Source organism: Cupressus sempervirens, chromosome 4, assembly GCF_028749045.1.
Source record: "Cupressus sempervirens isolate cs-2001-9-10 chromosome 4, ASM2874904v1, whole genome shotgun sequence".
NCBI lineage: Eukaryota > Viridiplantae > Streptophyta > Pinopsida > Cupressales > Cupressaceae > Cupressus > Cupressus sempervirens.
Genome location: NC_143121.1, coordinates 737,157,658 through 737,185,033, shown reverse-complemented (window position 1 = coordinate 737,185,033; position 27,376 = coordinate 737,157,658). Strand labels below are relative to the sequence as shown.

At 33.1% G+C, this 27,376-nt stretch overlaps 1 pseudogene; it reads left to right on the top strand.

Moving 5' to 3' along the window:
• Positions 1-1,676: 1,676 nt before the first annotated feature.
• Positions 1,677-27,376, top strand: part of LOC149563443 (shikimate O-hydroxycinnamoyltransferase-like) — a 33,751-nt pseudogene continuing 8,051 nt past the window's right edge.

Genomic DNA, 27,376 nt, shown 5'->3' with positions numbered 1-27,376 from the left:
GTCAGCATGTCAACTCACTGATACACCTATGGAAGAAGGATTAAAGTTATATATTGAGTCTAATTAGGTACTAGTTGATAAAGGAAGATTCCATAGACTCATAGGAAGATTGATGTACTTAGTACACACAAGGCTAGACCTTGCCTATGCATTAAGTATTATTAGCCAGTTTATGTATAATCTTGGAGAGCAACATATGAATGCAGTTATGCGCATTTTGAGGTATTTGAAGTCTGCTCCTAGAAAAGGAATTTTATTCACTAAAAATGAGGATTATCAAAGTGTGGATGCATATACTAATGCTGATTGCGTTGGAGTAGTAGATGACAGGTGTTCTACTTTAGGTTATTTCACCTTTGTAGGAGGTAATCTCGTTACATGGAGAAGCAAAAAACAAAATGTTGTTGCACGATCAAGTGTGGAGGTAGAATTTAAAGGTATAACACTTAGAGTATGTGAAGCGCTATGGCTAAGACTTCTCCTAAGAGATTTGGGATGTCTACCTAGGTGGCCAATTCAACTATATTGTGATAATAAAGCAACATGTGATATTGCTCATAATCTAGTTCAACATGATCATACAAAGCATGTGGAGGTAGACAGATTCTTTATTAAGGAGAAGTTGGATGAGAAGATTGTGGAGCTGCCTAAGATTCAATTAGAAGATCAACTAGCCGATATTCTTAGTTTCAAGTTGAGTGTTCTCAAAGTTTTTGGGCAAGTTGGGCATGTGGGATATCTATGCACCAACTTGAGGGGGAGTGTTGAAATATTGAATTGTTTCTAATATTGAACTAATTCTTTCCTAAACTATTCTTTGCTAAATTGATTCTTTTCTTTTGCTATAGCTATTTCCTTTCCTGGAGCTTTATGGATTTGGCACACAATTATTTATGTAAATACATGAATGAAAAATATTCTTCTTGATTTCTAATTTTCAAGTTGGTATTAGAGTGATTGTTTTTCAATTTCTATTATAACATATAGTACTACCCACATGTACATATAATGAAGCAATCAGAGATTTTATAAATTGTGAGTATGGAAAACATTTGTCCAAGATTAACATTTTATTAGTTTTTTTTTCAGTTTCTATTATATAATTCAGATATTGGTTTAGTTCTTGGAAAAATATGACTGTAAGATGTACTGAGAGGCATTTTATTATTTATATAATGGTAGCATAAATGCTCAGAATGAGAATATGTCAAAAAGATTCTTTGTCAATAAAAAAGAACTAGGAGCAGTTACAAATTTTTAAATCATAAAATACAAAAAATATCTATGAAATAATAGTTGGCTCAAATAATACGAATCTAAACAAATCTAAACTAATGTTGAAATAATAGGCCCAAAATAATAGGTGGTAAAGCCAAACAACATGCTCAAATTAATAGGGCCCAAAATAATAAGCCTTCAAAAAATGCTAAAAATAAGAAATTAAAACTAATATGAAAAAATAGTTCAATTTAAACCACATATTAAATAATTTAATAATAAAGATATTAATATTAAATGAAAAATTTAAAAAAAATTCAAAAAAAGTTAATTTAAAATAAAATTATATATATATAAAATATACATTAAAAAAATAAAAAATGATATTCAAATTATTTATCACCCACCACAACTGTGGGTGTTATACACTGCTAGAGGGCATGCGATGGGCAACGACAATGGTAGCAGTTACTGTCACTGTCAACAACAACAGTCCTATCTTGGTGGGTGTACGTGTGGTGGTAGGTGTATGTGGCACTACCATGTTTGTTCATTTTCAAACATTCCCTCCTCTCACATTATTGCATTTTCGAAGATTGCCTCTTCATTTATAATAACGCCTCCAATTTTATTGATTATTCAATTTTTAATAAATGAATATGTCATGCAAATATTTTGTGGGAGATATTTCATGGGAGATGAAAAGATTTTGTAGGGAGAGGAAGAGTTAGTTTGAGTGATTATATAAGCATGTTTTCATTTCATTCTTTTGTTGCAAAGAAGAGTGCATTTACATAGAGTAGAATAAAGAAACCAATATTTCTTTTTGGAGAGTTTAAGTAGAATAGAAAAGAGAGATTGTCAGAGATATTTCGTGGGAGATGAAAAGATTTTGTGGGGAGAGGAAGAGTTAGTTTGAGTGATTATATAAGCACGTTTTCATTTCATTCTTCTGTTGCAAAGAAGAGTGCATTTACATAGAGTAGAATAAAGAAATTAGTATTTTTTTGGAGAGCTTAAGTATAATAGAAAAGAGAGATTGTGAGTAGAATATATATTTTTTGTGAAAGATCATAGGTTGGTGAAGAAGAGGAGAAATTTGGAGAAGTGAATTGCAAATTTGCCGATCAAAATTCAAGAGTCACATCAAATACAAAAGTAAGTTTCTTCTCATACTTTTAAAATTTATTTTGAATTTCAATCATATTTTATTTAAATTGGTATTTTGATATATTAAATTAGATATATTTATATAATTTGTTAGATATACATTACTAATTTCATTTACATTACTAATTTCATTTATAATAGTCTCTTAGTTTAGATTAGTATTTAGATTTGGATTAAGTTTTTGATTGACATTAGTATTTTGATATAGATTACTATTTACATAGTATTTCTATTTAAATTAGTATTGCGATTTACATATAGTATTTAGAAATACAATAATATTTTGATTTAGATTACTATTTACATAGTATTTCTATTTAGCTTTTAGGCAATCATGTTTGAAAAGTGGAAGATAATGCCGACATTTTTTTAGTATTATATTACTCAGTCCATTATTGTAATATTTTTTATGCATAAATAAATTTAATGTTTGAAATGTGGAAGGCAATGCTGTAGTTTTCAAACATTAGAATGTAATTTTTATGCATAAATAAATTTATGTTTGAAATGTGTTAGGCGATATCATCATTTTTGAACATTAGAATGCAATTTTTTCCAATGCATATTTCAATACTAACTATTTCTTTATACTCTTCTTTTGAACTAAATACATGTAATTGAAAAGCTTTTATGTACTATGTTTATGTTAAAGGTGCACATTGTGAATTTTAACTATGGAATAAAAGTGGAAGTTTATTGTGACGATGATGGCTTCCAAGGAGCATGGTTCCCTGGCACTGTAATAGGTCATGTGGCAAATTCTCAAAGGCCAACATTTGTTATTCAATATGATCATTTTATTATAGATGAGGTGACTAAAGAACCTCTTATAGAGGATATTTTTTCTGATCATATTAGACCTACACCACCAATTGTTTCACTACCAAGATACATTCCATTAGATTTGGCTATAGATGTCTTTGAGAACAATTGTTGGTGGTTCGACATAGTTGTTGACAAGTTTCGGTCCCTGCTAAGTCAACAACAATTTTTTAAAATCTACTTTCCACATTCCCAAACTCTTGAAGCCTATTCTCGAGCTCACTTGCATCGATGTCATGATTGGGTTAACAGAAGGTGGATATTAAGGCAGTGGTATTGAATATGCTCTTGGTTCTTTTTGTCTGGAGACCCACATATGTTTTGGCAATTACTCTACTCTATTAGAAAGTGAACATTCACTATCTTCTAAAGTGGACTTCCTATTATTTTTGGTATTGGTATTTTGCATTGTAAAATGGTACATCATGTACTTATCTATTTTACAATAAAATGATGTAATAAATAAGATTATTGATTTCCATGATGTAATAATCTTTTGTGACTATTTATCTTGATGTTGTATATTTCATAATAAAAGTCTACACTTCTATAAATCTTTTAATTTAATTTAAAAAAAATTCTTCATGCTCTTTTTTTCTTCTTTATTAATATATTTTTGAATAGTCTAATAAACTTTCTCCAATGTTTATCTCCATTTATGGATAATCTATGCATACATTTTGATGCTTATATAATCTCATCAATCTACTTGCACAATAAATTTCTCCAATTTTTTTCTACATTCTAATATTAAGGTTCATCTATTATGTATTTCTCATTAATATACAAACATGTGTTACTCATTTCCAAGGTTGTTTATCTTCATTCAAGAACACACTATATAAAAAAATTAATTCAAAATTAATAATATTTATTGGTAAAATATTTTTCATCTATATATAAATAAATGTTACTTCATTAATGTTTTTTTCTTACTAGCTATGGTGAGACCTAGGTTAAATTTTGAGACAGAGGAGGAAAGGAGAGAATACCAAAGACAATATCAAAGAGAGTATCATAAATGTCAACAAGAACAACAAAACAAACTCTAAAAGAGAACACAAAGAGTAACATAAAATCAAGGGTGCAAACAAAGATATGCCCGAAGAAGTGCAAAAATAATGATTGAACAACTAGAAACTAAAAATCAAGATTTGAAAAATGTAGAGAGAAACAATCATCGACATACTTTTGAGAGGATCCTTCCTCAACATGCAAAAATTTGCCAAGTTCAACATCCTCAAGCCCAACCAAGTCACATATATGACCATCCTCCAAATACAAACAATCAACTAAATATTGAGAATGTACGCTTGCCATTCATAGAACATGTATTAGAAATGTTGCAAGATGGAAGTGACATAAATGTTGATTTAGAATTAGAAAATGATAGAGAAAAAATGCCCAACCTAAATGATATGCTTCAATCTAAATTTAGAAGATTCCAAATGTAGTTTAGATATTAGATATATAGTTTGAAAACACCAAATATGTGTTATGTTTGTCAGGAGTCATATGCAAAAATGAAAGTATATTGCACTGGCGAGGTCCCAATATGAAATAAGTGTTGTCAAGAGATATGAATTTATAGGTTTTCATCTTCAAATAATATAGATCTAAGATGTCAACCACAAGAGCTTGCAAATTTAAATCAGGTTAAAGAGATGTTGACTGCACATGTAAACCCTATACTACAAGTTATACATGCAACCGGTGGTTAGTACAAGTATAAAGGACATATCACTAGTTTTCCCCAATAGGTTGAACAACTATCAAAAGTCTTTCCACACATAGTTGATCATTTACGAATCATTATTGTTCGAAGAAGGGATCAATGTAGTACATGATCTAACTTTACTATGAATAGGGATCACGTTTATAGAGCATTGAAATACGAAGTTGAAACTGATAAATTTTATGAAGATGTCAAGATAGATGAAAGTTCTCTTAATGACTTTCCTAGAAATATGGGTAAGAATATTTTTCATAGATTAAAGACTATGCACATGGAGTTTGATTCTGATGCAAATGAAGTTGTATTCCTAGGTCCTCTCATGGAGACAGACAAAGGTAATATAATTGAGCATACAAACTCTATAGCTTCAAGGCCACCTAATGCTCAAAGCGAAATGGAATTAATTCATGCTTGGGTTAATAATTTTGATGTAGTTTTGTCTTCTTTAATTGAGTGGCCATCTATAGGTGCATCACCTATCTATGTGTATGTCACATCTGGGTTGTTGGATATGGCTTTCCCAACATTATTTCCAGATGGAAGATGTGATTGCTTAGAGCCTAGAATGAAATGAGTATACTAGCATGAATTTGTAAAGCATTTGATAAAATATAGGGATCACCACTTTGGAAATCATCCATAGTTTAGGTATTTCATGTAGAATATGGTAATGAGACATTGTGCACAAAGTTTAGCATCTGTTTTGGAAAAAAGGAGTTCCTAGGAAATGCCAATTACTATTAATTAATTTCGTGAACATATGGAGAATATGTTACATAATGATTTTGTAGATAGGCTAATGTGGTCAAAACAAGTCTAAGAGGAACAAGATCATATTGGAAAAAATGTAAAGCATAATTAACTGACTTGCTTGACCAACTTGGCACACCTACAAATTTCTTCACATTAAGTGTAGTCAATATGTAGTGGCATGATTCACATGCACTAATGCTTGGTACACCACCTACTAATCCACAAGAGGCTCAAATATAGAGAAGGAAGAATATCCTCAACTATCCGCATATAGTCATTTATTACATGCACTTAAGGAATACAATGTTCAGGAAAGATATACTTGGAAAAGGAATGAAAGTAAAGGACTTTTGGTGTAGATATGAGTGGCAACATCGTGGTTCACCTCATGTTCATAGATTTTTATAGCTCAAAAGGGTACCAAATATGGACACTATTAATTGGTCAAATGAGGATGAACAAAAAAGTGTAGAGAGATATTTTGATCCATTAATCATGCATGAAATCTTAGACTTGATCCACATCAAAGAAATATAAATGTAAGTTTCATATTATAAATTAGTTAAATATTAATATGTATTTGTCACTTCTATCCAATAGAATAATATATGAATTATAATTTTTAGGTCTTTCATAATTTTGGTTAGCATCCATGCCTCAAGAATATGACACAACTCGCTAAGATGGATATAGATCAAGATTATGAAGATATACATAATGTTGATCTTAGATTAGTTTTGACAAGTGAGTGTCTACACACTTTAGTCATTTACTTAGTTCATGTCAAATAAGTAGTACATGTCAAGCACATGTATATAATAGAGCATGCCAAGTCCACAGTGAGTGCTAAGCAACTCATGTGCTGAGTGACTCAAATGCTGAGTAGACAACTATATGCCGAGTAATTCAGGCACTGAGTAAATAGTGCATGCCAAGTGATAAAAATATCAAGTAAGAGTATAGAGAACAATATATGCCAAGCATCAAAGACTTTAGATGCTGAGTAAGATAGTTTTGTTATAGTTGTTTGTAATGGCACAAGCAACTATGTACACTAATTTTGAGCCGACTTAAAGATTGAATTATGATATTTGGAGATAAGGATGAATCCTAATTTGGATTCCCAATGCATTGCATGTAGCTAATCATAAAAAGGGAAGGATTAAGTGAAAAAATGGATGAATCACAACTATTGATTCATACCTAACCCTAAGACACCAAAGTCTTCTTAAGGAGGAAAACCCTAAACTATCTATGTTGTGAAGAAGGTGTGTGAAGGGAGAAAAGAGAGAATTTTGCATGTGAAAACAAAGCATTTATGGTGGATAAGGAGTTATGAACTAAGATTGCATTGTAGAATCAGTTAAAGGAGAATAGAGGAAAGAAATAGTATATAGTAGCTAGATATCTAATCAAAAGGATCAAGAATACATCAGTATAGAGGTGATCTTTCATCAAGAAATCAAGTGCTACCCATAGGATCATTGCTGAATCATTCTAACAAGGTGAGACCCAACAATATTTGTAAGCCTTTAATAGGGCATACCTTTCATAAGGTAGATCATGTCTCATGATCAAAACATTGTAACGTTCATTTGATACACTTTATTACTGCAATAGTGAAGATTTGTGGGTGTCATCCCCACCCTAGGTTTACCTTCTCATTGGAGGGTTTTTGGGTAATCATATCTGGTGTCATATGTGTTTACTTGTTTACATGATTTAGATGTACATGCTCTACATGATATTTCAGTTTACTTAGTGAATGTATGAGATGGATGTGTGATGAATGTTTTAAGGATCAAAGTTTAAACTACTAATTCACCCCTCCCCCTCTTAGAAGTTAACCTTTCCTATTGTAATTCCAACAATTGGTAGCAAAGCCAAGTTCTCTAAAAGAAAAGATTTGCAACTTTGAGGAAAGATCTTGAAAATGGAAGTCTACAAGTTGGGAAAGATCATTGAGAATCAGGGAATTGAAATACAACTCATTCTACATCAACTGGATGAAGCAAGAGAAGAACTAAATAAATCTTTGAAGAAAAGGAAGGAAACCATTGAGGAGAAGGAAACACAATACATAAAGATAGACACTACTAATCCATTTGCTAATGGAGACTCGAATGAATTTGATGCAGTAGTTGTAGATCTAATGGAAAAGAATAGAGCCCAAGCCGAGGAAATAAAAAATCTCAAGTTAGAGCAAGAATCACAAGCCATACTACTATGTGAGGTGACTAAATAGAGAAAGAAAGATATGGAATGCAAAGCCATGATTGAAGACGAGAATAGAGTTTTGACAAACAAACTAGAAGAGAAGTCATCAAAGCTAACCAAAATTTCCAACATGAAATTGGATACTCTAAGTCAAATGATAAATGCCAACTATGAGTTGACTATCAAGGACATTGAGATAACAACATTGAAACTAGAAAATGAGAAATTAATGAGCGAACTAAAAAGAGAAAATAAATTTTCTAAAAATTTCAACAAACCAAATGAAGTCATCAAACACTTTGAACAATTACTGAGATCCCCTAGATCTAATAATGATACATCTGGACTAGGATACACAAGTACTGAAGGAGGAGAATCATCCAAAATGCTAAAGAAAGGAACAACAAAGGTAAGAAATCTAAATCTACTTGTCATAATTGTGGTAAGAAAGGACATATTGCTAATGTGTGTAGGAGCAAGACTGTAAATCAAAATGTCAAGCATAAGAGCATAGTTCACTGCCATAATTGCAACATTCAAGGACATCAAACAAATGAATGCAAAAACAAGACCATGCACACACAAAGATTTGAAGGATATTGTTATAACTATCAAAATTATGGACATAGAGCTTTTGAGTGTAGATCCAAACCCATGTGGTCATCAAATAGGCAAACAAAGGTAAGGAACAATGGCAACTCTTACAACTAGGATTATAATACAAGATATAGTTGTCATTATTGTCAAGAATATGGACATGTCCCTAAAAATTGCATTTGAACACACTTTAGAGGTTGACTACAAAAGGTGGTTGAGTCAAACCACATGTTTTTTCTATTTGAAGATTGGTCACATTAGTCGCTACTATCCAACAAGGTCAAAGGCACCAAGTTGTGAATTTGATAAAGGAAAAGGCAAGGTAGATGTTGAAAATATCAAAGATGAGATGAACAAGACATGGAAGAAAATGGATGGTTACAACACATCAAATGGAGAAGGGATCACTTCAGCCAATGGTTTAGGTGATCACACCTCATCAAACTAAGTAATCAAGAGGTATGTGGAACTGATATTTAAAAGTTATATCATACATCAATTCCAAAAGGAATTAGTACTAAAAAGATTGCATAAGCATGAATAAATTTGCAAGATGTTATTAGGAATCTAAGAAATCTTTAAGTTCTCATGTTACTGTGCTCGCACATGAAATGTTTCCTATGACTACCAAGTGGAATGCTAGAAGATGTCAAGCCAACAAACTAGCTACTTGATGCTGAGCTCTTAATGGTTTCTGAACAAATGGAATTATAATGGATACTAACTGAGCTTGAAATTGGTTTATGTCGAGCTCATTGCTATGTAAGCACTCAACATTTATTGCAAAACTTCAAAGGGTATTCGATCAATTTTCAACTCTCACATCATTTCAAAACTGAGAAAGAGCAAGGAGAGTAGAAGGCAATCATAAAACTCATCCAAAGCGATTGCAAACGATTTTAGCAGTGATTCTACATCATTTTGTCATATCTTGCAAAGTATTTATCAAGTACCAAGTTATGCTATTTATATTTTCATAAACCCTGGTTTTAGGCAATGGCATCTAGTTCAAATAATGTAGAGGGAAAGGAATGTTTGAATGTTCAACTGGTTAGTAATGAGGTCAAGCAACCAATATTCAAAGCCATACTAGACATTGCTTATAAACAAGACCCCTCCGGTGCATTTTCCATGATACCACCAAATCTTTTAATGGTGCAAGATGTTAGGAAATGCTACAAATATAAAATTAGAAGTATACATGATATGGAGATTAGGAAACCATATGAAAAACTTTGTGAGAATGGTGTGTTAAGGGAAGAATACAAAATTGTAGAAAAGAAAGGGTTAAAGCATGCCCTAGATTTCTTGAATGTGTTCAAAACTGAATGGATTAGGATTGTGTTAAGTAGAATTCATGACAATTCACTTTGGTTAGATAGTGGACCCATCAAGATAACCAAAAGGATAATCCATATGGTAATAGGGTATCCAACCCTAGATTGGCCTAAGACAAGTGAATCAAAATAGGTTATTGGGAAAAATACTGGAGTTGTATAGAATATGAGAGGAATGATAATTGATATCATTACAGATCCTTTTATAGTCTTTGTAGTAAGGGTTATTAAAAATAAGTTTTACCAATCCAGTAGATTAAACAGTGTGCCCTGTATTGCAGTATATGTTGGTTATAAAATTGTCAAGAAAGATCACACATATGATCTTGTAAAATTACTATTACAATAACTGATTGAGAATCTAGGAGCAATAAGGAAGACAAAGAGTGTAAGATGTAAATTTGGTTCTATTTTGGTATGCATTTTCTTTTATGTTCAAAACACTTTTCCTACATTTGGCACAGTTGCATGGAAAACCAACAGGTTAGTGGTAGTACAGATTGGTGAGTTCATTAAACAATTGGGAGAGAACTTTGAGTCAATTATGACCAACTATTTTGAGGACTTTAAGCAATCAATGAAGAAAAGATTGAGAATACCAATATCCTTAGTGGAGAAACATTATGATGATGTTTTCTTTCTAGTGGATGTTGATTATACTTTTATTCAAGTAGAAACTCCAAGGGTGAGATGGCTAAGGCCATTGGGATATGAAGTCAATGTAGATGAGGCCTCTATAACTATTACAACTTTACTTGCAAAAGACATTGATAAAAATGAAAAAGCATTTGGAAACTATGAAATGGTTAAATCCAAAATTACTATGGAACTAAAGGATGCCTCTGTTATTAAGAAAAAGAAGAAGTTGGTGAAAAAATTAAAAGCTAAATATGGTGAAGGTGCCCATCAGGAAGAGGAAGAAGAAGAGGAGGATGAAGAGGAAGAAGACATCTAGACAAAAGCACCACTTACATTAACTCAATGAATGGGTGAAGATTAGCTAGACGAGAAGATGAGGGAGAAGACGTTGAGGAAGCACCTACACCCATTGATCAAAAGAAGAGGAAGGTCAAGGCCCAACTAGTGACAAAACCCAAGTAGGTCAACAAGCTGAGTTAGCCCAAATCTACAACACCTACTACAAGGGCTAGTGCACATGTCACTGCACTAAAAGCAAAAGAAAAGACAAAACCTATAGAACAAGGAGGTGAAGTGTAGAAAAGACCAAGGAGAAAGTACATTACACAAGCTAAATTTGATGAGGAGAAAATAGAATTAGATGACAATAGCCAATTCAAAGTGGTGAGTCACAATCCTCTATCAAACTTAGAAAATCTATATGAAAATGTCAAAAATAATGTAGATTTGATAGGATTTACTCAGGTTGATTTTGATAATCTTAGTAAATTTGAGAAAAATCTAGTGGAGGAATCTATATATGTCATGATGGAAAATTTAAAGAAAACCCCACTAGAAATTTCCAAATTAATGCCTAAAAGTTTATATGAGAGAGTTGAGCAGAAATGGAACTATTGCTTAAACTTGGAAAGACAAATAAGGGAGACTTCACTTGCACAAGTGATGCCTGAACTTAGTAAGGCACAAATTGCTAAGGCTATGAAGAAATATGTAGTTAGGCTTGTACCTAAATATAGAGCCTTTAGCATACTTAAAAATAATATTGAAGATGTAGTTAAGAAGTCTACTCGGATGTGGAAGATAACTTATGGACTTTCTATAGTAAAGGAAGGTGAACAAGAGCCTATTAAGGTGAAGGATGATGAAGAAGATGAGAACAATGTAGAAACTATTGAGGGAGATACATAAATGAAAGTAGATGACAAGGAAATAGGTGAGGAAAAACAATAACAAGAACAGAGTGTAGAAGATACACAATTGCCTAATGTCATCCCTCAACATGTAACAAGTATTGAAACAATAATAGTAAAGGATGTTTTTGATCTCATAGCTCAGAACATCAATCCCCTTATAAAGGAAGATCTGAAAAAGGTACTTGGTCAGTCTACACTATAGGCCAAATTATGTGATAATATGGTATTGGTGAGTGTAGGTGGGATATAGAAAACAGTGACTAAAACTACAAGGGAAGAGGTGAACACACAAGAACCACCTACTATCACACCTCAAGTCACTAATGTATGATTTTTAGATAAAATAACTATAACTACATTAGAAAAGGTTGATATAGTTGGAAAAGACATAGTGGAAACCCAAGCCACTACAAAAACACAGAGTGAAACAGGTTAGATAATCTTATTTGCACCTCTAGCACAAGTAAAAGGTGCATCACAAGGCATTGTGGAAGCGAAGAATAAGCCTAAAGAGACTGAGTTGACACCAAAGATAAAGGAGCAAGTAGCCATTCAAGCACTAGTAACATTACTAGAAACTGACACTCCTAGTCACACTCTTCAAAAGCCGAGCACAAATGCAACACCATTGTAAATCTCAGTGCTAAGTCCAAGCACATCAAAGGATGAAGAAGTGATACAATATGGAGATGCAAACCTTGATGAAGAGATTATGTTACCAAAGTATGACTTTGACACAATGACAATTGAGTAGATGGGCATACTCCAAGAAGCCCTAGCCAGAAAGAAGCATCAAGAAATGCTTAGAAGGGAATATAGGCAGAAGCAAAAATTGTAAGATATCAAATACATCTTTTTAGATGCATATAACCTGCTAATTCTAGATAAACCAAGCCACTCATTGAATAACTAACAAATATAGTGGAGAAGGTTAGTGATGTAGACATAGACACAAATGAAAAATTATTAGAATGGTTAGAAAAGAAATTCCTATTGTAATTCCAACACTCAATTGTGTTGAAAGACACACATTCTATAAGGAGGGAACATGCCTTCTTAAAAAAAGAGGATGAATGGTTTGCAAGTTAATAAATTTTTTTAAAAATTATGTCTAAATTTTCTATTTCACCTTTTTTAACAATTTGGGTTAACAAGATATGTATTCACCAATGTTTTAGGTATAATGCTCATTTGCAATTAAATTTGGAGGGGTCAAAGTTATACACTGATGCACATTTAGGTGAGAAAAGATTTGAACTAGCAAGAAATGATGATGAAGTTAATACACACAATTAGTACATACTACAATTGTGGAGGGCTAATTTTGATTGGCAACCCATCCTTTCAAGACATGTATTTATCAAATATATTGCAAAGTATGCAAGTAAAGTAGAGAGAAGGTCTAAAACATATCAAAAAATGTTGATGTGTCTTTCAAATCTAGATGATTTAGTATCATGGGCATATAGAAAGAATTTAATAGAGATAGTTATAGAAAGAGATATTGGAGCTCAAGAAATATTTCATATGTTATTAGACCTCTCATTGGTGGAGTGTAGTAGAAAGTTTATTAACATAAATGTCTCACATGAAGTTTTCAAACTCGTGGTAATCAATGATGATAGAAATGAGGAAGAACTCAAAAAATATTTTGTTGATGATTATAAAAAAAGACCACTTTGTATGGAAGGTATTAGTTTGATTGATGCAACAAGGTCTTGGATATATAATTCTAAAAGAAGAGGAGATAATAAGTGTGGTCCAAGAAAGAAAGAAGCTATTGTTGGAGTATTTCCTAGGTATTTTTCTATTCCTTCATGAGATTTTGATAAGTGGGAGGACTTTTGTTTGTTTGAGTTGATACTATACAAACCTTTTTGAATGTCGAGAGAGACATTGGTCATGATGATGATATTATAGTAGAAAATTGGGACTCACTCAACTATAATCCTGGGCATGTCCCAATGTAAAAACATGCACAAAATGATGAACCTTCAAATGATTCAAAGATAAAATATAATGGAGCCATTCAAGAAAATACTACAGATCATGAGTGGGATATAACATTTAGGTTACATTGTAGTCAACATATGCTAGTTTTTAAAATTGGCATGTTGGGAAGTAGAGATATTTATAGAAATAAAAATTGGTGCAATGAATATCAAATTGAAGAGGAGATAATCTGAGCAATAAAATACATACCGAAATGAAAAATCATGGATGTCTAATGTATGATGACATTCAACAGTGCATCAACTTTACAACTCTCAGTCACAAGCAACAAAAGGAAGCTGACATTATTCTGACACATTACCATAGTAATTAAATGTGAAATCCTTTGTTTATGATAATTCAAGGAAAAATGGCAATGGGAAAGTCTTATATAATTGGTGCCATCAATCAAACTATTTGACAATGGCATTGATGACAAATCCTTCTTTGCTTCTATTGCTTGCACCAACTAGAGTTACAACTTTCAATATAGGAGCGTCTAACATTAATTCAAAGTTGCTGATGTATACCAATTATAGATTTTTCCCAACTATAAGGGACAAGACTTACAATATTTCAACAAGAGATGGAAAATATCAAATATATTTTGATTGATGAAATGCGATTCATTGGCTTGAACATGTTGGAAAATATAAATTGTCGACTTAGACAAGCCTTCCCACATAAGGCACACATATGCTTTGGAGGTATCCTTTTCCTTACATCACATGGTGCTTTTAATGTCTCTTAATTCTTATTAACATTGGCCATAGAGAATTCATATCTTGTGATTTTACTTTATGTAAGTAACTTAAAATTTTGCAACTATCTTTCAAGTGTATCTATTATTTTAGTTGGTGATTTGGGGCAATTAACTCCTATTAATGATAGACCAACATATGATTACAATAGGTGGGAAAAGTTATTATGGAAAGAATTCAAGATAATGGTTACACTAGATAAAGTATTTAGGCAAGATGGAGAAAATATCCAACAATAGATATTTCGCCAGCTTCTCACAAATTCGAGAGATGCAAATCCACAAATAGATGACTGGAACTTCCTCTTGAGAAGAACACCTATAAGATTAGATATTGTTAGTGTTAGTATAAATAATTAATTACTATTTACACTTTACTTAAGTTTACATAGGTTAAATGCATTATTTTATTAGTTGTCATGTAGACACCTAGGAGTAAGCATAGTCATATGAGTTGTCTTGTTGACAACATAAGAGATTGCACATTGAACTAAGTTGTCATGTAGACAACACAATTGTTCACACTCTAATTAAGCACATGGTGTCTACAACATCTTTTTATGTGATACACCTATTTAAGATTATCCTCTAATCATCGCACAAACTCCTATGCTGAATGGAGGATAATCCACTCTTGGTGGACATGTGCTTAGTTGTGATTCTTATCACTTTGTTGACTCCTAGTCATTCTAGATGCCTTTATATACAGACACTTCTAGTATGTATTTATCTAATTTTTAGGATATTTTTTTATCATTATTGAGATTCTAATTTGATCATCATTAGTCTCTCTTGTGCTATCTATTGAGCTTCTTGGTCTTGGTGTTGAATTATTGCCTTAGGAAAATTCTTACATTATATCAAAGCTGAGTGAGCTTCTCTTCACATAGCCATTAGAGACCATTTTTGCTTCACCTCTTGGAGGACCACAATTTAGATATGAAGTATCTAAAGTTATTGGGAGCATCTAGAACCAAAGAAAACCTCACCATTGCATCTGGAGGATCAATTCAATGAATTTTGACTATAAATTTGTCTAACCTAGGCCATAGTCAAATCTGAGGCAAATTTGTTTTAGAAACCAGAACTCAAAGGCTTGATTTGTGAAATTGGTATTAATTTTCTAGATCTAAATATTTTTGCATCCCTATAGTTTTGCTTTTCAGATTTGCATTTTATTTCTAAAATTTTTCAAAAAAATTGGCCTTTTTGGCTTGTAGGAGAGATTTTTTTTGCTGGACAAGATTGGAGCTTGTTGGTGCAAATTAGATAATTAGAAGGTCAAAAAACCCCCAAATTGACTTTTGTTTCATCAAAACTAAACAATTGAGGTAAAATCTAGAGTCAATTGATTTTTTGAGGTGCAATGATAGCGATTCAGGAAAAATAATTGTAGAGGTGATTTTCAAACAATGATATCTCCCTCATACGAACTTCTTTCTTCAAGCAATTATTTTTGTTTTGGGGTAGAATTTTGTGATCTACACATTGGTGCAGGATGTTTGAGATCTTTATTCATGAATTTTTCTACAAATTGCAAATCCCAATTTTTACAACTTCAAAGGCTTAGTTCAAGTTCATCTGGACACATATTTAGGTTTGATTTTTTTGAAAGTGCATAATTTTTCATCTACTTTCCAGATCTGCAATCAAATTATAGGCTTGTGTGGAATAAAATACCATTTTAAAAATTTGATCAAAGTTCAAAATTGTTGTATACCTATCTACATTGCTGAGTACAAGATTTGAACTTTAAAAGGAGGTTGTAAACAACAAAATCAGAAGTCTACTTTTGTCCATTTTGACAAGTGGCCTATTGTAAATGCACTACATATAAAGTGCCTAAAACATTCATTTGGGTTGGTGGTTGTGGGGGGGGGGGGGCGGAATTGTTTCTTTGATTGAGTGAAAAGGGGGCGTGTGTCTTGTGTTCTTGTGTCTCTTTTATATTGTGCTCTTTCTTTTGCATTATGGGTTCTTTTTCTAAGTTAACACCACATAATTATGCTATTTGGAAAGAAAAGATAAAGAAACCATTAGTTAAAAAAGGTTTACTGCATTATGTAACTAGTGCAACAAAGAAACTTGATAATAATGCTGACGAGTCTCATAAAGAAGACTGGGCATTCAAACAAGAAATGGCCCTAGGAACCTTGTTAAAGAATATCTTAGATCTTGTCAAATATCACATCAAGAACCTTAATAATCCAATAAAAGTTTGGGATAAACTTGAAGCATTCTATGGGGTAGTAGATGAAGACATGGCCTACACCATTGAGGACAATCTTCTCAAATTGGATCCTAGCAATTTTGTCACCATCAATGATTATCTTACCCAAGTAGACATGTATAGGGAACAACTTAAGAATTGCAGTGAACACATCAAGGATGGAAAGTTGATCAAACATGTGATGACTCATCTTCCTCCTAAATATTCATCATTTTTTTCTAGTTATAATACTCACACGTTAACAATGGTTAGTGCCTTCACTAAGCCTTCATTTGAATCATTTTTAGGAATGCAAGTCTTAGAACATGAACAGTTAGTGAGTATGGGAATTCTCTAGTCTTCCAAGACCAAAGCCTTGGTAGCTAAATAAGGGAATCAAGGTGGTAAAAATTCCAACAAGAAGCAAAATCAGTGGAAGGCTAAGCCACAAGATGATACACAACAATATTCCTCTACACATCAATCTTCCTCCACATAGAAATCTTCTTCACAACAAGACAAGTCTTTTTCCAAAAATAATATGAAGGAAAACAACTTCAACAAAAGGGAGAAGAAACTTGTGCCTATTGTAAGAAGAATGGTCATGATGAATGTGAGTGTAAGGATAAGAAAATTAATGAGTTGCTAAACTTAATGAGGAAACATAAAATAATTGATGTACCAAATGCCTCTAAGGACAAGGGATATTAAACCACTTCAAAAGGTAAGGGACAAGCTCTGGTAGCAAGTACAAACAATTCTAAAGAATGGGTTCTTGATTCAAGAGCTACACATCATATGGGTGCTTCAAGGGAGCATTTTTTCCTCTTTGAAATCATCACATGTACCTTACATCTATATGGGAAATGACACACAAGTGGAAGTTGAAGGAAAAGGGAATGTTGAGTTGGAAAATGGAGTCTTCAAGGATGTTCTTCATATTCCCAACCTTAGCCCCAACCTTCTTTCAATCTACCAAATAAATCACTATCGATGTGGCAACAAAGTGGAGTTCCTGCCTGATTCAGTTGTGGTGAAAAATCTAAAAGATGATTCTATGGTGGAAATTGGAAAGGCTAATCATGAGACAAGACTTTATTCTTTTTCTCATTGTGTGCCTAAGTCTACTTCCCTTGCCTTGTTGACCAACTCAAATTCACAAAGAAAACTATGACATGAGAGGTTTGGACATCTCAATTATTGTGACCTTCAACAACTTAGCAACAAGGATATGGTCATAGGTCTACCTCAAGTCAAGTATTCAAAGGGTGTATGTATAGGTTGTGAAGTAGGCAAGCATCCAGAAGAGAATTTTGACAAGGGGAAGTCTTGGAGAGCTACTATTGTTCTTGAATTGGTTCATATTGATGTAGTTGGCCCATTTCCAATAACATCATTTGGCAAGGCTTGCTATGTTCTCACCTTCATTGATGACTTTTCACACTACACTTGGGTCTTCTTTCTTGCTCATAAGAGTGAAGTATTTGATAAGGTGACTTCAAAACTCAAGTTGAGAAGAAATTAGGGGAAGCCATCAAGATTATTCAAATAGATAATGGAAGGGAATATGTGAACTCAAGGCTTATAGACTTATGTACTCATAAGGATATTGATCTTCAACATTTAGTTGCATACACTCCCAAACAAAATGGTGGTGCTGAAAGGAAGAATAGAACCCTTAACGAGATGACCACTTGTATCCTACAACATAAGTCTCTAGATCAAGTTTTTTGGGCATAAGCCATGTGTTGTGCCAGTTACATCTAAAATAGAAGTCCCCATAAGGCCTTAGATGGAATTACATCTTTTGAGACTTGGTGTGGCAAAAAACCAAGTGTAAAAAACTTTAAAGTTTTTGGTTGTCTACCATGGGAAAGGATACCTCCACAAAAGTAGAAGGAGCAAACCTTTTATATTTTTTGGATATCCTAACCATCTTAAGGCACACAAACTCATGGATCCAAAGACACATGAAATATTCTTTGAGAGGAGTGTTCATTTTGAAGAGAATTGTCCAAGTTTGGCTCCTTCAACTCCTCCTTCCTCCTTCATGGAAAGTGATGATAGTGACTTGGAAGATGATATTCCTTCAACTTTGACTTGCAGGACACCACCTTCATAGGGTCCACAAATAGTTGAGGGTATTCCTTCTTCTTCTTCCACTAGACTTTGTTGGGCACAACAAACACTTGATTCACTAGGTTCATTGGTGGGGAATCTTTTAGATACTAGGAGGACAAGGTCACAACACAAATCATTTCCACATGCATATATTGTCATTGCTTCTAATCCACAGTCATTTAAGGAAGCATCAGGGGTTCCTAAATGGGACAAGGCCACGGAAGAAGAATTCAACTCTTTAATGAAAAACAACACTTGGGACTTAGTTCCTCTTCCTAAGGGAACAAAGTTGGTTTGGCGTAAGTGGATCTATCAAACCAAGTTTGCAGTAGATGGAAGAGTGGATAAGTATAAGGCTAGACTTGTTGCCAAAGGTTTCTCACAAGTTCTTGTATTGACTATACTGAGTCCTTTGCATCGGTAGCTAAGATGAACTCCATTCATTTGACACTAGCTATTGCTGTAGCTCATGGTTGGGTTATTTATTAGATGGATGTGAAGAGTGCATTGTTGAACAATGATCTTCTTGAAGAGATTTATATGGAGTAGTCGTAGGGTTTCATTCAGGATTCTACTTTGGTTTGTAGATTGAAAAAGTCTGTCTATGGTCTTAAGCAAGCTCTCAAGCTTGGAATGCCAAGATGGATTCCTTCCTACTCTTACTAGGATTCACTAGGTGTCATTCAGATTCAAATGTCTATATTCTTCAGAGGGATGAATCAAATTCGATACTCGTGCTTTATGTAGATGACTTGATCATTATAGGAAGTACTTCATCCATCACTTCCAGTGTCAAGGTTTCTTTGTAGGATAGATTTTCTATGACAAACTTGGGTTTACTTCATTATTTCCTTGGTATTGAGATCACACAAGCTTCAGCTGGGATCACACTTTCTCAACTCAAGTATGCTCTTGATTTACTTTCTCATTTTTACATGAGTGACTGCAAGCCTGCCCCTACTCCCTTTCTTTTAGGTGTTAAGTTAGAGGCCAAGTGCTCCACTCCGCTTGTTGATGCTACATTGTACACACAGTTGGTTGGAAGTCTCATCTACTGATAGATACACAACCTAACATAGATTTTGTAGTTGGCATGGTTTCTTCCTTCATGCAAGAGCCGCATGAGCTTCATTGGAAGGCCACCAAACACATCTTGCACTACATATAGGGTACACATATATATGGGATACACTATGCAGCAGGTACTAGACTATAGTTGGTTCATTATATAGACTCAAACTATGCAGGAGATCTTGATTCTTGCAAGTCTACTTTAGGTTACATGTTTCATCTTGGTTTTGGCCCCATTTTTTGGTAGAGTAAGAAGCAAAATACTATTGCTCTTTCTTCAACTAAGGCTAAGTATCGAGGAGCTATCATTGTGGCCACAAACGCTATTTGGTTTCAACATATTCTGAAGGAGTTTGGACTTGACATACCTAAACCCATAGTAATTTATTGTGATAATCAGAGTGCTATTGAGATAAAAAATCTAGTTTAGCATTAGAAAACCAAACATATTGAGGTTCATACGTACTACATCAAAGAGTTGATTCACGAGAAATTCATTGCATTGTAGTATTCTCCTAAAATAGAGTAGGTTGCAAGTATCTTTACCAAATCCTTCACTGGGGCCAAGTATCTTCATATGCAAGATCTCTTGGGGGTGTGGGATATTTCAGAAAGGGGATTCCATTGAATTATCTCTTCTTTCTTATGGGAGGGATTTTTCCTTACATAAGGTTTTCTTCTCTCTCACCTTCTTTATTATACTTATCTCTCTTTTTGGGGGAGGGTTTTTCCCATGCGGTTTTCCCTCTTTCTCTATTTTTAGAGAGATTACATTGTATTGCATTGCATAGCATTGTATTTACAATGTTACATTTGTACATGGGTACTTAACATGGCCTAGTAGTCAGGACCTATCATAGCTTTTGTGAGCTTAAGTGCATTCCCCTAAGTTGCACTTAAGGGGGGGGGGGGGGGGGGGGGGGTGTTAGCATAAAGAATTAATTACTATTTAAACTTTACTTAAGTTTACTTAGGTCAAATACATTATTTTATTAGTTGTCACATAGACACCTAGGAGTATGCATAGTCACATGAGTAGTCTTGTTGATAACACAAGAGCTTGCATATTCAATTGAGTTGTCATGTATACAAGATAGTTGTTCACGCTCTAATTAAGAACATGGTGTCTACAACATATTTTTATGTAATACACCTATGTAAGCTTATCCTCTCATCATCACACAAAATCCTATGCTCAATGGAGGATAATCGACTCTTGGTGGATATGTGCTTAGTTGTGAGGCTTATCACTTTGTTGACTACTAATCATTCTAGATGCCTTTATATATAGGCAATTCTAGTGTGTATTTATATAATTTTCATTATTATTTTTATCATTATTGAGATTCTAATTTGATCATCATTAGTCTCTCTTGTGCTATCTATTGGGCTTCTTGGTCTTGGTGTTGAATTATTGCCTTAGGAAAATTCTTACAATAAGAAATGATGAGTTTGATAAGATAGTGCATTTATTCTCTACAAATGACAATGTTTGTAACCATAATATGAGATTGTTGTATTCTTTAAGACATATAGTTGCACACAACCTTTCAACAAAGTCAAGGAATGGTAATGTAACATGTAATGTAATATATTAAGATGGTCCAATATTATTATTATAAATTAAAAAATGGTTAGGCTGACTCAATAATATGTTATGAGACTTGGTATAAAGGAAAGATCATTTCCTTGTGGTGAGTGTATAATTAAGTATGGTTTTTATGTAATGCGAGTATGCAAACTTGTATATGAGATCTAGTGAACGTGATAGTGAATATCTTTTGGTCACAGAAGTGTATGGCGCAACTAAGACATAGTGAGTTTACAAAGAGATTGTATTTGTCAAGGAAGTTGATATTGGATAGTGTACACTTTTACTATGCTGAGAAGAATAGTTTTGAGGCTAGTTGGATAAGAAGTTTGGTTGTCTTTCCCCTGAAGCTATTTGGATAGTGAATCCTTTCTACCTATTAAGTCTGAACATGCTTGGCATAAGTTCTATGGTTGTTGCATCTACTATTGACATGTTTCAAAATTAATAAGAATTTTTAGAGTTGTTTTAATTTCATATCTAATTCACCTCCCGTGACCCCCTAGTTATCTTGGTGGACTTTACTTTCTAACATACTTTGGTTCACAAGGTCACACCTACTTTATCATCAATATCATGTTTTGAGGATAACATATCTAATGGATTTAGAAAACAAAATGACATTCATGATTCTTCTCTCTCCTAATAAGTATAATGCATGCTCTACCAAGTCAAGGATTGAGAGAGAAATGTATCCAATAAAAGAAGATGAGGATTTATTCTCGCAATCAATTAGACTATCTTGAAGTGGACAGTGATAAAGTTGAAATAAAAGGGTTAATAAATAAGGGTCTTGTGAATGGATCATTGGAATATATCATAAATATTGTCTATAAACTAGGAACTTCTCCACCTAAGCCACCAACATATGTTACAGTTGAATTTGATAATTACTCTAGAGTACCATTTGATTATCATCATCCAAAAATAATACCAATAGCACCATTGTAGAGGGGTAGGACCTTCCAACTACCATTAAGGTTGGCATGGGTGTTGACTATTCGCAAATCTCAAGGGCTAATTATTTCAAAAGCCATAATTGACATAGTTCCAAGAGAAAGAGTAAGATTGACATTTGTGGTTGTATCTTTGTCACTAGAAGGTTTGAGGATAATGTCACACTTTGCATATGATCACTATGAGAAAATGAAAAGTGGGAAAAAACTTTCAAAGAAAAATGTAGAAGAATGTAGACTTAGAAGTCTTGAAAATCATTGATGTTTTCAAACATATTATTTAATAATAATGATTTATTTATTCTCCTAAATTATATGATCATCATCATGAACTACAATGTTGTTAACCTTATCATGTACATTGATAGTTTATATTCCAAAGTTAATGACAACCATAATTGGATATGCTCAATACAAGATGATAAGATTACTATTTGCACATTTTAATGGTTGCAAGTACCATCAGGTTGAAATTCATTATACTAATTCTCTAATTTATAAATTTAACTATGTTCATCAATTGGGTCCTCAAATTTAGGTAGCTATAACATTAATTCAAATTAGAAACACCACTTTAATTGAAATAAACCATAATGATTGTGCTTCATGAATTTCAACCAATACATTTTTACTCAATATTTGAAAAGTATGTTTATCTATTATTCACTATCCATGAATTGTCATAATATTATCATGTTTCCATACCCAAAATTTCAATATAATTTTTAATACAATATGGTTTTCCTATTCATTTTCTCCACACTTGATTATAGTAAGTGACCTATTATGTTTTTTCAAAAACATCATTGATTTAAAATTTATATCGCTTTGATTAAGCATGCATTTTTTCTTCTTTTTATTAGTGCTAATGCTTTCTAAATTGTTTTCCATGAATTGTTTTAGGCATGACACCCTTTGATAGATAGTCAAGCATTATCAACATGAGCCCAACTTCTTTTATAGGATCAAATCATTTTTTTGAGATAGAGTTTAAAAAGTGTGTACAAATAATTAAATGGTGTTGTATAACTATGGTAAAAGCACTTGAGAATGAAACTTTATCAATTGATAATGTACAAGAGATAGAGATAATTGAGATGGAAGATGTTTCCAAATAAGTACACAACACATCTACAAAAGTAGATGTGTTTCCATCCATGATGAAAGAGGCCTATGATGATCATATTATGAACAAAGGTTGTAATATGATTTTAATCTCTGAAGAATATGTGATGTACTTACATCATTATGGAGAACTATACACATGGTCCATTTAATTATTTTACATCTTTCAATTTTTACTTATTACTTCATCTAAATAATTGTACTAGGAGATATAGTTCTCCTTTCATCTATGTATTAGAATAATAAATAAATGGTTCAACATTTTAGCTCAAGTTCTTCTCAACTATAGTTGCAAATATTTCAAACATTTTACCTAGACCTTTGTGTTTGTAATATTAAAGCTTTTACATGACATATATCATTAATATATTTATCATGAAATTATGTATAAAATTGATGTGCTATTTCTAAATAATAACCTACTCTAAAGCATAATATTCATTTTATACTCATTTTAAGGGTAATCATTACCTTAATAACATTTAGTAGCCCTTCATTGTAAACTATTCATGCTATGCATAATTAACATTAACCAATGGTATATTTATAAATGTAACTAATAAAATCATAAAACTACTTAAGAAACATTCTAATCCGAATATTATCATATTATGCTAAGAGGCATGTGTAACGAGAATAAGCTACCCTCCTAAATGTAACTCTAAACATAACACTAACTGTAACTTTAACCACAATCCTACTTTTTCTCCTAACCTTATCCATGATCATTAGAATATACTTATTATTATATAGGCCACCTTAAATAATCATAAATATATTCTAAAATCCCAACTGTTACTACCCTCCTAATTATAGCTATGATACTAAGTAAACTCCTAAATGTAACCCTTTCTCTAACTCTAACCCTAGCTATAACTATAACCCTACCCTCACACATAACTATAACCCTAAATCTAACTCTACCATAATTGGACTTTAACCTTAATTATAACCATAACCATAACCCTAAATCTAACTCTACAATAATTGGACTTTAACCCTAATTATGATCATAACCATAACCCTAACTCTAACTTTAACCCTCACTCAAAACTATAACCCTAATACTCAAACTCAAACCCTCAACCTAACCCTAATCCTAACCATAGTTCTAATGATATGTCAACCCCTAAGTAAAACTCTAACCCTAACTCATATTCTAATCCTAAACCTAACCCTAACCCTGACCCTTACCCTAACCCTAACCCTTTCTCTACCCCTATCTCTAACCCTAACTATAATCCTAATCTTAACCTTGATCCTAACCCTGACCCTGACCCTAACCCTAATACCAACCCTAACCCTAACCCCTTCTTTACCCCTATCTCTAACCCTAACCTAAACTCTACCTCCAATCCTAACCTTAACCTTAACTCTAATCCTAACACTACCCTAACTCTAAACCTACCCCTACCCCTAACTCTAACCCTAAATCTAACTCTAACTCTAAATCTAAATCTTCCATAATAAGAATCTAACCCTAACCCTACCCCTAACCCTAACTTTAATGGTGACTAAAACCCTAACCCTAACCTTAACTCTAACCTTAACCCTGACTCAAATGCTTATTATAACCTTAATCCTCATGTAACTCTATATATAACCCTAATTCTATATATAAACCTAACCCTAACCCTAACCCTAAATCCAAATCCTTTTGTACCTGTTTGTCTAATTCCAACTACAATTGTAACCATAACGCTACCCTACCCCTAACTCTTACGGTTAATCTAACTCTACCATAATTGAACTTTAATATTAACCCTAACCTTAATGCTAACTCCCCTTAAACTTGACTCAAAACTCTAACTTTAACCCTAACTCTAATATTAACCCTAACTCAAATCCTAACCATAACATTAAATCTATTTGTAACTGTAACCCTACCCCTAACCCTAATTTACATCCAAACTCAAACTATAACTCCAAATCTAGCTCTAGCTCTAGCTCTAACTCTAACTCTAACTCTAACTCTGACTCTGACTCTAACTCTAACTCTAACTCTAACTCTTACTCTAACTCTAACCCTAACTCAAATTCAAATCCTAAACTTAACCCTAATTATAATTCTATGTCTACCCTTAACTCAAACTATAACCCTAACCCTATCCCTAACTCAAACTCATACTCTAACCCTTAACCTAACCCTAACCTTGACCTTAACCCTAACCCTAATCCTAACCCTTTCTTTACCCCTATCTATATCCCTAACCCTAACCCTAACTCTAATCCTAATCTTAACCCTAACTCTAATCCTAACACTAACCTTAACCCTACCCCTACCCCTAACTTTAACCATAAATCTAACCCTACCATAATTAGACTCTAACCCTAATCCTAACCATAACTCTAACCTTAACCCTGAATTAAAACCTTATGCTAACCTTAACCCTAGTGCTAATTGTATATAGAACCCTAACTCTAAATAAAAGTATAACCCTAACCATAATCTTAAGCCTAATCCTTTCTCTAACTCTAACCCTAACCCTAATTGTAACTGTAACCCTCCCCCTACCTCTAACTAAAGCCCTAAATCTAACTCTAGCATAATTGGAATTTAACACTAATTGTAATGGTAACCCTAATCATAATCCTAACCCTAACTCAAAGCTCTAGCCCTAACCCAAAACTCTAACCCAGCCCTAACTCAAACCCTGACTCAAACTCAAGCCTAAAACCTAACCCTAATCCTAACCATAATTCTAATGCTCTATCTATCCCTAACTCAAACTGTAACCCTAACACTAACTCTAACTCTAACCCTAACTCTAACCCAAAAGACTTTTTTCCTTTCAAGGGTAGGTCAATCTTGACCCATATAATAGGGCACAATCTTATCCAGGGGTACAATTATATCCCAAAAAATTGACCTCGACCTACACTACTCTAACAAAAATTTTGTTAGCACATCACGCAAGTTTGGCGAAAAGGGTATCCAAATCTACACTTTAATTCTCTGTCATGTACATGTACCTACAAAAAATCATTTTTCTATTTTGATGAGGGGTTTGTCTTTGTCAAGCCTCAGTTTGGAATCAACCTTAATAATGGAATTCAAATAGACAATGCTAGAAAGAAGTAGAAGTAAATCTAACAATGAAGCTATGATATTCAATAGATATGCAATTGTATTTGAAATGTAAACAAGTATATTGATATGAAAGCTTGAACATAACATTAGCAAATGTAAATTAAAACCTCCATGATTGTATGCTTGGAATCCACCTTGAGAGAAGAATGAATATATCTAGGAGATGAACAAAGGATCTTGAAGGAAGAACACACCACCATGATGGTTAGATCTAGGGTTTTTAATGATGAATCTTTAATGCTTGAACCAACTCCCTTCAAAGGCTTGAATGCTTAAATCCTTGATCTTCAATAATGAACTTGAATCCTTGAATGGTAGAATGCAGATTCTTGATCATACAAAGTTATCTTCATATTGTCTCCTTATGAAAACTAGGTAGTCACTCATAAAAATTAGATGTGCAAAATCATGGTTAGATAAAATGAGAGAAGGCCTCCTTATATAAAGGTCTAAAACAAAAACTTCTAGAGAAGGCCAACATTAGAGAATTAAATACCAGTTAACCTTAACACCTAGAGATGGACCTAGATTAAATTCAATTTAAGAGTTTACCATTCCAAAACCCAAAACAACTGACCTGAAAGCAAGAAACTAAAACTTTTCGAAGCCCGATATCCAAAAAATCTTGAAACTTGAAAATTGAACTTGGGGGTTAGGGATGAGGTCAATCTTGCCCTAGGTTAGGGCCAAGGTCTTCCTTGACCTAGGTCAGCGTTGAGGTTGACCTTGACCCAAAATGTCAAAGTCTTCAATTTCATAGAGAAAGTTATCAAAAAGAG